This window comes from Eucyclogobius newberryi, unplaced genomic scaffold, assembly GCF_026437365.1.
Source record: "Eucyclogobius newberryi isolate DKJ021-1_F unplaced genomic scaffold, fEucNew1.0.hap1 SCAF_3, whole genome shotgun sequence".
Classification (NCBI taxonomy): Eukaryota; Metazoa; Chordata; class Actinopteri; order Gobiiformes; family Gobiidae; genus Eucyclogobius; species Eucyclogobius newberryi.
In genome coordinates this window covers 14,997,113-15,008,476 of record NW_027315945.1, presented here as the reverse complement: position 1 = coordinate 15,008,476, position 11,364 = coordinate 14,997,113, and positions in this window count along the sequence as shown.

The following is an 11,364-nucleotide window of genomic DNA, read 5'->3' as shown; positions in this document are numbered from 1 at the left end:
TCTACCAATCACGTGAAAGGAGGGATGGCTGACTGCGTAACAAGTCCGCCTTTAAGACAAAGAACTGGGAAATATATTACAACCGTCTTTAACGATTTTTTTATCAAGATACCGTGGATTTTACTCAATGATTTGCTGAGAACTGTGAAGCATATAACGTTATGACGTTTCAACATCAGAGAGGTTCAATGGTCATGTTATTTAACAATAATGTGTTTTTTTTCTTTTCAAGTTTCATGCCATACTGTGGTACAACTTGCTCAGCACAGTCATGGGCTTTAACAATACAAGTTGATAAATTCATCACAACTCATTTAATTTAGTGATCAAATAATCGCTAACTGGTCTCTGTGTTCCAGAACATGAACATCCATCCATCCATCCAGAACATGAAAAAAATATTTTTTATTGCCCAAATTGAGCAGCAATTGTCTGAAAGTGACACAGAAAATGTGTGAATTAGTTAATTTGATTAAAACACAACAAAGAAAACATATTTTCGTCACGTTATGCGTTTCTATACAACTAATCTATAAATGGAAAGAATAATCACTAGACCAATCAATTCGCAAAATGATCATTAGTGGCAGCACTATTCCTGTCTAAACAAGGATGTCTTCATGGAGACAAGCAGGTGGCAAACCCTCCATCAGAAAAGTGACAAAGTAACAAATGGCCACATTGCAGTGTTTCACAGTTTATCCACTAGATGGCGCAAGTGTCACTTGAATATATCTTTGCACAACCTAAGAGTTAAATTAGGCTAGATTGAGCTATTAGTATGTGATGGATAAGAAGTGACGAACTCAGTGACTCATCTGGGGGTGAAGGATCCGTTAAACTATCATGTACAATGAATTCTTAAGTACAACGTAGCAGCCTAACGTTATATTAAAGTAGGGCAGGGTGATATCCCCTTGGTCAGAATTATTATTTGATTTTTACATTGTCTTATTAGATATACATAAATAGACTTTTAATAATTACCATTCGACACACAATATTGTTTGATTTTTTCCAAACTTTGCATGCTTTTATTGACTGGCTGTGAACCTCTTAATATGAACTAAGCTAATCATTGACAATCTTGATTACATTTTGATTAATTGCACAGCCCTATTAAGACTGAACAAGCAGAATACAAAATACAAACATGGGTCTATCTCAACTGTCTTTACTAAAGCCCAGTATGTTGTAATGCTATCCATTCAAATGATCTAATTAAACAGGCCCCTTCATTGTAAATATGCGTTTCCCTTTAATTACAAAGCAGAAATTGTATTATTATTACGTGAGATAATACAAAAGCAATTTAATCACAGACAAGTCCAGAAAGCGTCCCTATAATGATATGCAGCACATATGGCCTTTCAGTATTGAGCCTATTTTACTTAAACGGCATCAAATTAAGCACCACCATAAAACATCCTCCAAACAGCCCAATAACAAAGGCATTGGCAAATACATAATTAATGCAAATTATCTTATAATTTATAACATTGGACCAATAATTGATATAAACAAATGAATGGATGGCAATCAGGAATAGAGCCCATATGATGCTTTTGGAGCGGTCCAATCCAATCCATATACCAGTATGCAATAAGCGGTAAACCTCTCCTGCAGCCACCTTAATGCATTATAATTAAATGTGGTGCTTTTTGTCTTCTTGCAGTTTTAGAATGTGCTCTATTGATTGATCAAGAATGTTTTTTTAAGGCACAACTCAGGACCAATCCCCTCAAAGGAAAAGAGATCTCGGGCAATTAGTGTCATTTCAGCTGCTCTTGTGCGCGCTGGGCTGGATAAACATTGACCCTGGCAGCGGACTTTCTTTGTGCATGTGTGTAGAATTTATAATACTATCGGTGCTTTGCTGAGCTTGCATGTATATTTAACAGCCTTAACATATATTAGCTGTAGCTTAAAGGTTACATTAGTGTGGCTCTAATGTTTTTCCATACAGTGAAAAAGCAAACATAAAGGGGACCGGGTGAAAGTGGGCAGTTGTCCTTTTCAAAAGAAAATACAACAACTGTTAAATAAGAGATGTTAAATTATAGGGCAAAATATGAAGTTGATACAGTATTGCGTAATGGCAAAAGCACTATACACGAATCAATAGAGGATTTGCCTGTACTGTAATTCTGTGTGTTTAGTTGGAGACACATACAGTGAAGTTACCTTGACACATTTTGCTGAGAAAACAGTATCTAGAAGAGGAACGAGAAAAGACAAAATCAGCTCCTTTGTCAGCTGATGGAAGCTGGGATAGTGAAGTACTGAAAGGACATTTAAACGTGTTCACAATTGAGCAATGCTACATTTCAATACAATAACAGGAGAAGTCAATGTCCTGAATCAACACTGAGCTCCCATTGTAAGCTTTGATCGTTTTGTTATAATAATTAAAGGCTGTATGCTCCCAAAGGTTTAAAAAATGAAAAGACAGAAACACATAAACAACTTTTATATTATGTAAAATGCTTTTTTGTAAGTAAATATCAATTGGACAGCTTTTACAACTGGGTAGTGCAGTGACAAACCAAAACATTAAATCATAAAAGCATTCTGCATTTCACATTTCCATAGGCTCACTTTGGAGGGGATTGGTCCAATCTGAAAGTGTTTCCAGTTTATTTAAGGGACATTTAATGTTATCAGCTTCAGATCTTACTGGCGGAAAGATGTTATGAATAAATAGTAACCATTTCTTACCAAACTGGTGACTTGATCTTGTGATAAACTGCCATATTTCCAGTGATGACATGTTGAGCCATGGGACTTAACGAAACAAAACTAGCGCACATTAACTGCTGTTTCTTGTTTTTCAATGCACCCAAAATATCATATTTCCAGTGGTTACACTCTCCAAGCCAAACACACTTCACAAAGAGACATGAGAACGAGGTGTAGAAGCGCAGAAAAGTGAAATAAATGCAGAAAAAGCTGACGATAAACCGGAAGTTGTTTCTTGTTTACTCGAGCTTTGATCACGCCTCACAACGCCTCAAACTTGAAATGACTAAATGTCTGTTTGTTTGTTTTTTAACAATACAAATAGTGGATAACATTTATTACAAATAGTGTATAATATTTTTTACAGTATTATGATGTTATACAATGTTTATGTACAGATTAGACAATTTTGTTGTTTCACATTTTTTAATTTTTTCCCCCACAAACAGACTAAATGTCTGTTTGTGAATCGTTGAGATTGGCTTTATGAAGAAAATGTATAATTCGGGTACAATTTTTCTGAAGAAAACGTTCGCTATGTTTGGGTGACGTCAGCTGACCTCACGCAGAATTAACAGAATCGAAACGTGACAATTGTTTTCCTCACATGGAGTTCCCATCAACAAATTGTGCGCTTTTAGCTCATAATTATTCACTACTCACACTGACAAAAACATCACAAAAAGCACATACACAAGCATATTTATTTTTAGAATTCCTTAACAGCCGTAATGACACATAGAGTACACGCCTGCACAGTCTGTAGTGGCGGTAAACAAGACAAGGTAACAATATCCTCTAAAAGAATCCTATGTTGCAGCACCCGAAAGCCCCTAAACTATCATTGTCCTCGCCCTGTGTTTACCCTCCGCTACATGTGCTGTGCATTCTGCTGTGGGAGTGTGACATCTCGTATTCTCAGCTCATTGCTTCAGCGGTTATTGAGAAAAAACAAATGTCAGTTGAAGGGCGTTGTCTGTTTGCTGTCTGCTTTCCTCCCATTATATGGTGCACATCTAATTCTATTATGAGAAATCTATTGAGGGGTAAGACTTTTATTGGATAACAGAGGAGTAACAGTAACTAGGGGGTTGAGAAGTAGGTGAGTGGGGGGAGATAGAGAGAATTATGATGGAAGTTCAGCCTGGGAGCAATACCCATAAAGATAGTGTTTTCCATGATCATAAGTACTTCTTAACCAACTTGAAGCGGGAGGTGCTTTGTGTTTTTTTACTTAAGCTATTCTCTTAGCAGTGTTACCAAATTTAAGTCTTTATTTATCCAGTCTTGGGACATAAAGTACGCCTACTGTTTTCCCCAATTAATCATTTGGCCTTTTGCTTCCATCTATGTATTCACTATGAAACGAGTCATGCTTTGTCAAGGCAAATTTAGATGTAGTTATTAAAAAGTGTTTATTCCGTTCTCCTCCCTCTGTGTCCTTGTTTACTCTGTCCTCTTCCCTCTGTGTCCTTGTTTACTCTGTCCTCTTCCCTCTGTGTCTTTGTTTACTCTGTCCTCTTCCCTCTGTGTCTTTGTTTACTCTGTCCTTTTCCCTCTGTGTCTTTGTTTACTCTGTTCTCTTCCCTCTGTGTCCTTGTTTACTTTGTCCTCTTCCCTCTGTGTCCTTGTTTATTCTGTCCTCTTCCCTCTGTGTCCTTGTTTACTCTGTCCTCCTCCCTCTGTGTCCTTGTTTACTCTGTCCTCTTCCCTCTGTGTCCTTGTTTATTCTGTCCTCTTCCCTCTGTGTCCTTGTTTACTCTGTCCTCCTCCCTCTGTGTCCTTGTTTACTCCGTCCTCCTCCCTCTGTGTCCTTGTTTACTCCATCCTCCTCCCTCTGTGTCCTTGTTCACTCTGTCCTCCTCCCTCTTTGTCCTTGTTTACTCCATCCTTCTTCCTCTGTGTCCTTGTTTACTCCGTCCTTCTTCCTCTGTGTCCTTGTTTACTCCGTCCTCCTCCCTCTGTGTCCTTGTTTACTCCGTCCTCCTTCCTCTGTGTCCTTTTTTACTCTGTCCTCCTCCCTCTGTGTCCCTGTTTATTCCATCCTCCTTCCTCTGTGTCCTTTTTTACTCCGTCCTTCTTCCTTTGTGTCTTTGTTAACGCCGTCCTTCTTCCTCTGTGTCCTTGTTTACTCCGTCCTCCTCCCTCTGTGTCCTTGTTTACTCTGTCCTCCTCCCTCTGTGTCCTTGTTTACTCTGTCCTCCTCCCTCTGTGTCCTTGTTTACTCCATCCTTCTTCCTCTGTGTCCTTGTTTACTCGTCCTTCTTCCTCTGTGTCCATTTTACTCCGCCCTCCTCCCTCTGTGTTCTTGTTTCTTCATCCTTCTTCCTCTGTGTCCTTGTTTACTCCGTCCTCCTCCCTCTGTGTCCTTGTTTACTCCATCCTCCTCCCTCTGTGTCCTTGTTCACTCTGTCCTCCTCCCTCTTTGTCCTTGTTTACTCCATCCTTCTTCCTTTGTGTCCTTGTTTACTCCGTCCTTCTTCCTCTGTGTCCTTGTTTACTCCGTCCTCCTCCCTCTGTGTCCTTGTTTACTCCGTCCTCCTTCCTCTGTGTCCTTTTTTACTCTGTCCTCCTCCCTCTGTGTCCCTGTTTACTCCATCCTCCTTCCTCTGTGTCCTTTTTTACTCCGTCCTTCTTCCTTTGTGTCTTTGTTAACGCCGTCCTTCTTCCTCTGTGTCCTTGTTTACTCCGTCCTCCTCCCTCTGTGTCCTTGTTTACTCTGTCCTCCTCCCTCTGTGTCCTTGTTTACTCTGTCCTCCTCCCTCTGTGTCCTTGTTTACTCCATCCTTCTTCCTCTGTGTCCTTGTTTACTCGTCCTTCTTCCTCTGTGTCCATTTTACTCCGCCCTCCTCCCTCTGTGTTCTTGTTTCTTCATCCTTCTTCCTCTGTGTCCTTGTTTACTCCGTCCTCCTCCCTCTGTGTCCTTGTTTACTCCATCCTCCTCCCTCTGTGTCCTTGTTCACTCTGTCCTCCTCCCTCTTTGTCCTTGTTTACTCCATCCTTCTTCCTTTGTGTCCTTGTTTACTCCGTCCTTCTTCCTCTGTGTCCTTGTTTACTCCGTCTTCCTCCCTCTGTGTCCTTGTTTACTCCGTCCTCCTTCCTCTGTGTCCTTTTTTACTCTGTCCTCCTCCCTCTGTGTCCCTGTTTACTCCATCCTCCTTCCTCTGTGTCCTTTTTTACTCCGTCCTTCTTCCTTTGTGTCTTTGTTAATGCCGTCCTTCTTCCTCTGTGTCCTTGTTTACTCCGTCCTCCTCCCTCTGTGTCCTTGTTTACTCTGTCCTCCTCCCTCTGTGTCCTTGTTTACTCTGTCCTCCTCCCTCTGTGTCCTTGTTTACTCCATCCTTCTTCCTCTGTGTCCTTGTTTACTCGTCCTTCTTCCTCTGTGTCCATTTTACTCCTCCCTCCTCCCTCTGTGTTCTTGTTTCTTCATCCTTCTTCCTCTGTGTCCTTGTTTACTCCGTCCTCCTCCCTCTGTGTCCTTGTTTACTCCATCCTCCTCCCTCTGTGTCCTTGTTCACTCTGTCCTCCTCCCTCTTTGTCCTTGTTAACTCCATCCTTCTTCCTTTGTGTCCTTGTTTACTCCGTCCTTCTTCCTCTGTGTCCTTGTTTACTACGTCCTCCTCCCTCTGTGTCCTTGTTTACTCCGTCCTCCTTCCTCCGTGTCCTTTTTTACTCTGTCCTCCTCCCTCTGTGTCCCTGTTTACTCCATCCTCCTTCCTCTGTGTCCTTTTTTACTCCGTCCTTCTTCCTTTGTGTCTTTGTTAACGCCGTCCTTCTTCCTCTGTGTCCTTGTTTACTCCGTCCTCCTCCCTCTGTGTCCTTGTTTACTCTGTCCTCCTCCCTCTGTGTGAGTCTCCTCTCTCACGCAGCAGGAGCCTGGGCCACAGCCACCTCCGACAAAACAGATGACACTGGCTTGTTGTTCTTTCCTGCACCGCCCCCCACCACTATAGGATGCTTTTGTAGAAGGATTGATTAATTTCAGACGCACGCTCCTTTTTCGCCTTTCCTCCAGCAAAACCCCAATATGGAGACAAGCCTGCTCAATAGACACAGAGAGAGATCAGGCGTACACATTCATCAGGCCATACGCTACTTTATAAATAATGTGTGTAATGTGCAAACAAGAGCTGGTGGTACTGAGAGACACACCGGCCTTTGCCCCACATTTGCTATTAAGCGTTTTATCTCGAGTGTGACAAGATCAATATGTCAATGTGCAGACAAACAAAAGGCATGCAGCGAATGGACCTGGTGAAACTTCTGCGCAAGATTCATGAAAATTAACTGTTAAGTTTGTAAATGTTAGAGTGAAATGTGCTTTCAAATGAGTACATATAACTCACTTTAACTTTAACGATAAAAAGTGTTCCATCAAATGCAAATACAGGAATAAAACACTTTGAATAAGTGTGAAGAGTTGTCTGAGAAAGTAATTACAATTGTTGTTATATCGTTGTCAAATGTGAACTCACAACACCAAATATTTAAAATTAGTTTGGATTAGGTATTGTAGAATACTATTCGGGGTTCCAATTCTGCTCTAGAGAATTTATCAAGCCATTGTGTCATTGAGCAAGACACTCACCCACTTTGCATGTGTGAAAAGTTATAGATGATGCAGATTGGCATTAGGACTGGGTATGACACACAATACGATGATACCACCATATTACTTCACATGATATTCTATAATATATTACTATTTTTACGAACCAATACTTATTTTTCTTACTAACTAATTTTTTATTTATATATTTTGGTTGCTCAAAGGGACTTGGACTCAAAATCTTTGGTGATGGTGTCATCCTGAACATGCTGAAAAACAAACCTCAAGCCAAAGTACTTTTTACTTTTCAGTCCAGTCAAAAAATGTAGTGGAGTAGGAAGTACAGATACCTGCCCTCAGATGTAATAAAGTAAAAGTATCCACTGTAAAATGTTCTAAAGGTCCATGTATTGAGCCTATGCGAAATCGAGTTTTTAAATTTGAGCAATGTGACAAAACTACTTGTCTTGTCCCTATCATATTCAACTAAAGAAAATACATGTCTGAACTGGCATCTTTACTGACAGGATAGTTTTAAAGTTGTTGCTTTTTGTGTAGTCCTTGATGCTGCATTCATGATTCACAAGATTCATCAAGGACTACTGTCTTTTTGTGACTGCGAAAATGTCAACAATTTGAAAGGGCTGAGTCTAAGCAGGGATAGGCAAAAACACGCACACAAGGTATGCAAATCTAAAGCCGTATCAAACACAACACACTGCATTAAGTCCATTTGTTTAATGCAAGTCTATGCAGCTCTGGAACATGCTCCAACCAGGGTGAGCTATGTTTTCAGAAATAGTTCCACAATAAAAAAGTGATACCAAGGATTTCAGCTTACAATGGTCGCTACTGAAATCTGATGAGCCTTTAAAATGCTTTATTAGGAATTCAGAAAAATCATAATATAGGATGTAAAATCATTACACTGAGCCTATAGTTCTAATCTAACAATGTTTACAATGTCTAGGGCAAAAAGGACTGTAAGAGGAGTGAACCAAAGAGAAGAGCACCTGCTGGGCTGTAATAAAAGCAGAGTCCACAGTCTTAAGTGGATTATTGTGTGCGGCCTTAACCCGAGGCAGCTCAAGTACAGAAGATTCTGTGATAGCGCTGACCCTGAGAGAGAGCCACTGTGTGCACGGTGAACTTCACCATGTGTTTGTACTTTAGAACTATAGGCTTTACGCTAAGGACAATCCGGTTTAGGGATGTCATGATATAAACTTTAGTGTCATGTTCCCAACACTATTTTTGTTAACATTATTTAAGATTGCTTAAATGTGTGATCAAGTAACTTTGATGTGACCTGACTGATCACCATCATTGATTAAAGAATATAAGTTACAATATTATTCCATTGAAGATTGTTCCTGTGCAAATTATGTTTTGCTGAGTTTCTGTTTGTTTTGTTTAGCTGAAGTTACATAATGAGAAACTAATTCAGATTGAACACTATTAAAGCATTGCAACATTGTATTTGCCCAGCACATAATTGACTTTCCATATTTACGCATACAGGAAAAGAGACTGATCATGTCCTCCGTCTGTTCTCAAAACAAACAAACTACTGTATTCTATTTCAATTCAATTTGTTTTTGGACAGGAGCTGATTCCATAACACAGGAGCTTGGTGACTAAACACTCTACCGCCCCCTGTGCTTTTAGAGACACTTGGGACCACCAGAGGTCCAGCATTTTGAGTGATGTTTGGATGATGTGGTACTGTAACATCTTTGAGGTAGGATGGGGCCATGTCATTTATGGCTTTGTAAGTCAGGAGGAGGATTTTAAATTTGATTCTAAACTCGACAGAAGCCAGAAGAGACTCCAGCACTGGCGTAATGTGCTCTCTTCTTTTAGTTCCTGTTAGTAATCTTGCAGCTGCATTTTGAACCAGTTGAAAGCTTTTTATGGAGCTTTTAGGGCACGCTGCAAGCAGGGAGTTACAATAGTCTAATCCAGTCGTTACAAATGCATGGATATGTTTTTGAGCAAGATTGATCTGATTTTAGCTATATTACACAGATGCAAGTATAGGCTGTTTTACAAGCATGATTTATGTGCTCTTTGAACACGATCTCTTGGTCAAATAAGACCCTAAGATTTCGTACAGTAGAACTGGAGGGTACACTGACATTGTCCCAGATAAAGAGTCTGGTAGACGTTTAGGGCCTAGTACAATGACCTTGTTCAGGGTTAAGAAACAGATAATTAAGTCTCAACCAGTTTTTATATCCTTGATAGTTGTCTACTTGATCGGTCTGATCAGGTTTCATTGATAAATACAGCTGTGTGTCATCTGCATAGCAGTGGAAGTTAATGCTATGCTCTCTGATAATGTTACCTAAGGGCATCATATGAAAAGTCAACAGAATTGGCCCGAGTACTGAACCCTGAGGCACACCATAGGTTACTTTACAAAAGGATTTATATGGGACAAGTTTTCCAGGTTGGGCTTGCTCAGTTCTACTAGCGGGAGTGATTTAATTTAGTTTATCTCTAATAGTTGTGGTTTTACTGTTAAGCTGAGAAGCTGGGTTCTACTGCACTGTGGCAGTTTGCTATCTTGATTATCTTGTTATCTATTACATTTGAATGGGCCTTACGCAGAGCCTGCTCATAGGACAGTAGGCAGACATTCCATGCTTTTAGGGATTCTTCCGTGTAGAGTGGGGTAGAGGTCTCTCTAATTTTCTGACTCTTTGTTCATGTGAACGCAGTTGGCCTACTGACTTTCAATTTTAATGGAGCTGCAACATCAAGAGCAGATTTCAGAGAATTCATGGTCATGTCAACAAATTGATCACACTGGGACTAATATTCTCAGCAAGGCCACAGGACATGTCACTGAATATTGGCTCTATTATTTCTTTGAACTTTGAAATAGGATGTTATAGTGTTGCCCGGTCGAGTGGTTAAGGCACAGCACACGTATGCTAGGCTACAAGTGCAGCCGACTGCCGTGTTGTGAGTTTCGAATACCGAGTCTGACATCTCCCCTTTTCTCTCATTCCCCATTTCACACTTTCCTCTCCTGTCTAATAAAGCCTATGGGCCAAAAAATCTTCAAAAAAGAAATAGGACTTTGTAATCCCGCATTCGTCCAAGCGTCATCCATTGAAGAAAAAGCTTCAGTTTAAGAAGCAATTAGAAAATGATATATATAGGGCTTTGGGGTAAGACATTTAGGTAACTAATCTCTATCATATATGTCTGAATAAGATCCAGAGTGTGCTTGTGACTGTGGGTTGGTTTATTAGTGAAACCAATGCTACAGTTTATAATAGAGCGCTGAACGCATTACCGAGGCACTACCACGCCGACACCTTCCACAGTGGACCTCGGTGAACTTTGCTCCCTCTCCATAAGCCCGCCGTACTTACAGTCTTGTTACCAAACAGCCCAGAGTACGCGGGGGCCAAACCACATTAGTTCTGGCTGGGTCATGTTGCTGCATTCTTCTGTACATGTGATCTGAAGTGAGAAGTGCTCCAATCAAGTCCACCATTGTGCGCCTGCTCCTCCACCAGCCTTGTGCACAGAAACAGGCCGACTCTCAGACACCGGCAGACACATACTTTTCAACGCATGAAGGGGTCGGAAAAATGGAATAACTCACTTAGGGCATAAAAGGCCTCCTTGTTCGGCAGCGCTAACATCTGACTGAAAAATGACATGTGGTGTCCAAGTGCTGCTGCACATGGTCACAAGGCATCAGCCCATATTGGGCATCGGCCCATATTGGCCCATCATCTGGATCAGTCAGAGAAGCCACTGTTCAGAAGACGCCATGGCTTTTAAGAGCATAATCAATGTCCATTATACTGTTGTCATTGGGGAAACGCAAGAGTCTATTTTACTCTATACCTTTTATTCATCGCCTATACGTCATTTTGATAGTACTGATATTGAAAGTTAAGACCCTATCCAAAAAAAATTCTAACATTACAATGTACAAACGTATCCTCTTTAGTAAGTAAGTAAAAGTACTCGACTTAAGTAACTTTTGATCTTTACTTCGCCGATTTTGATATATATAAACCTAGTTCTTAGACGGTGAGAAGTTCAGCGCC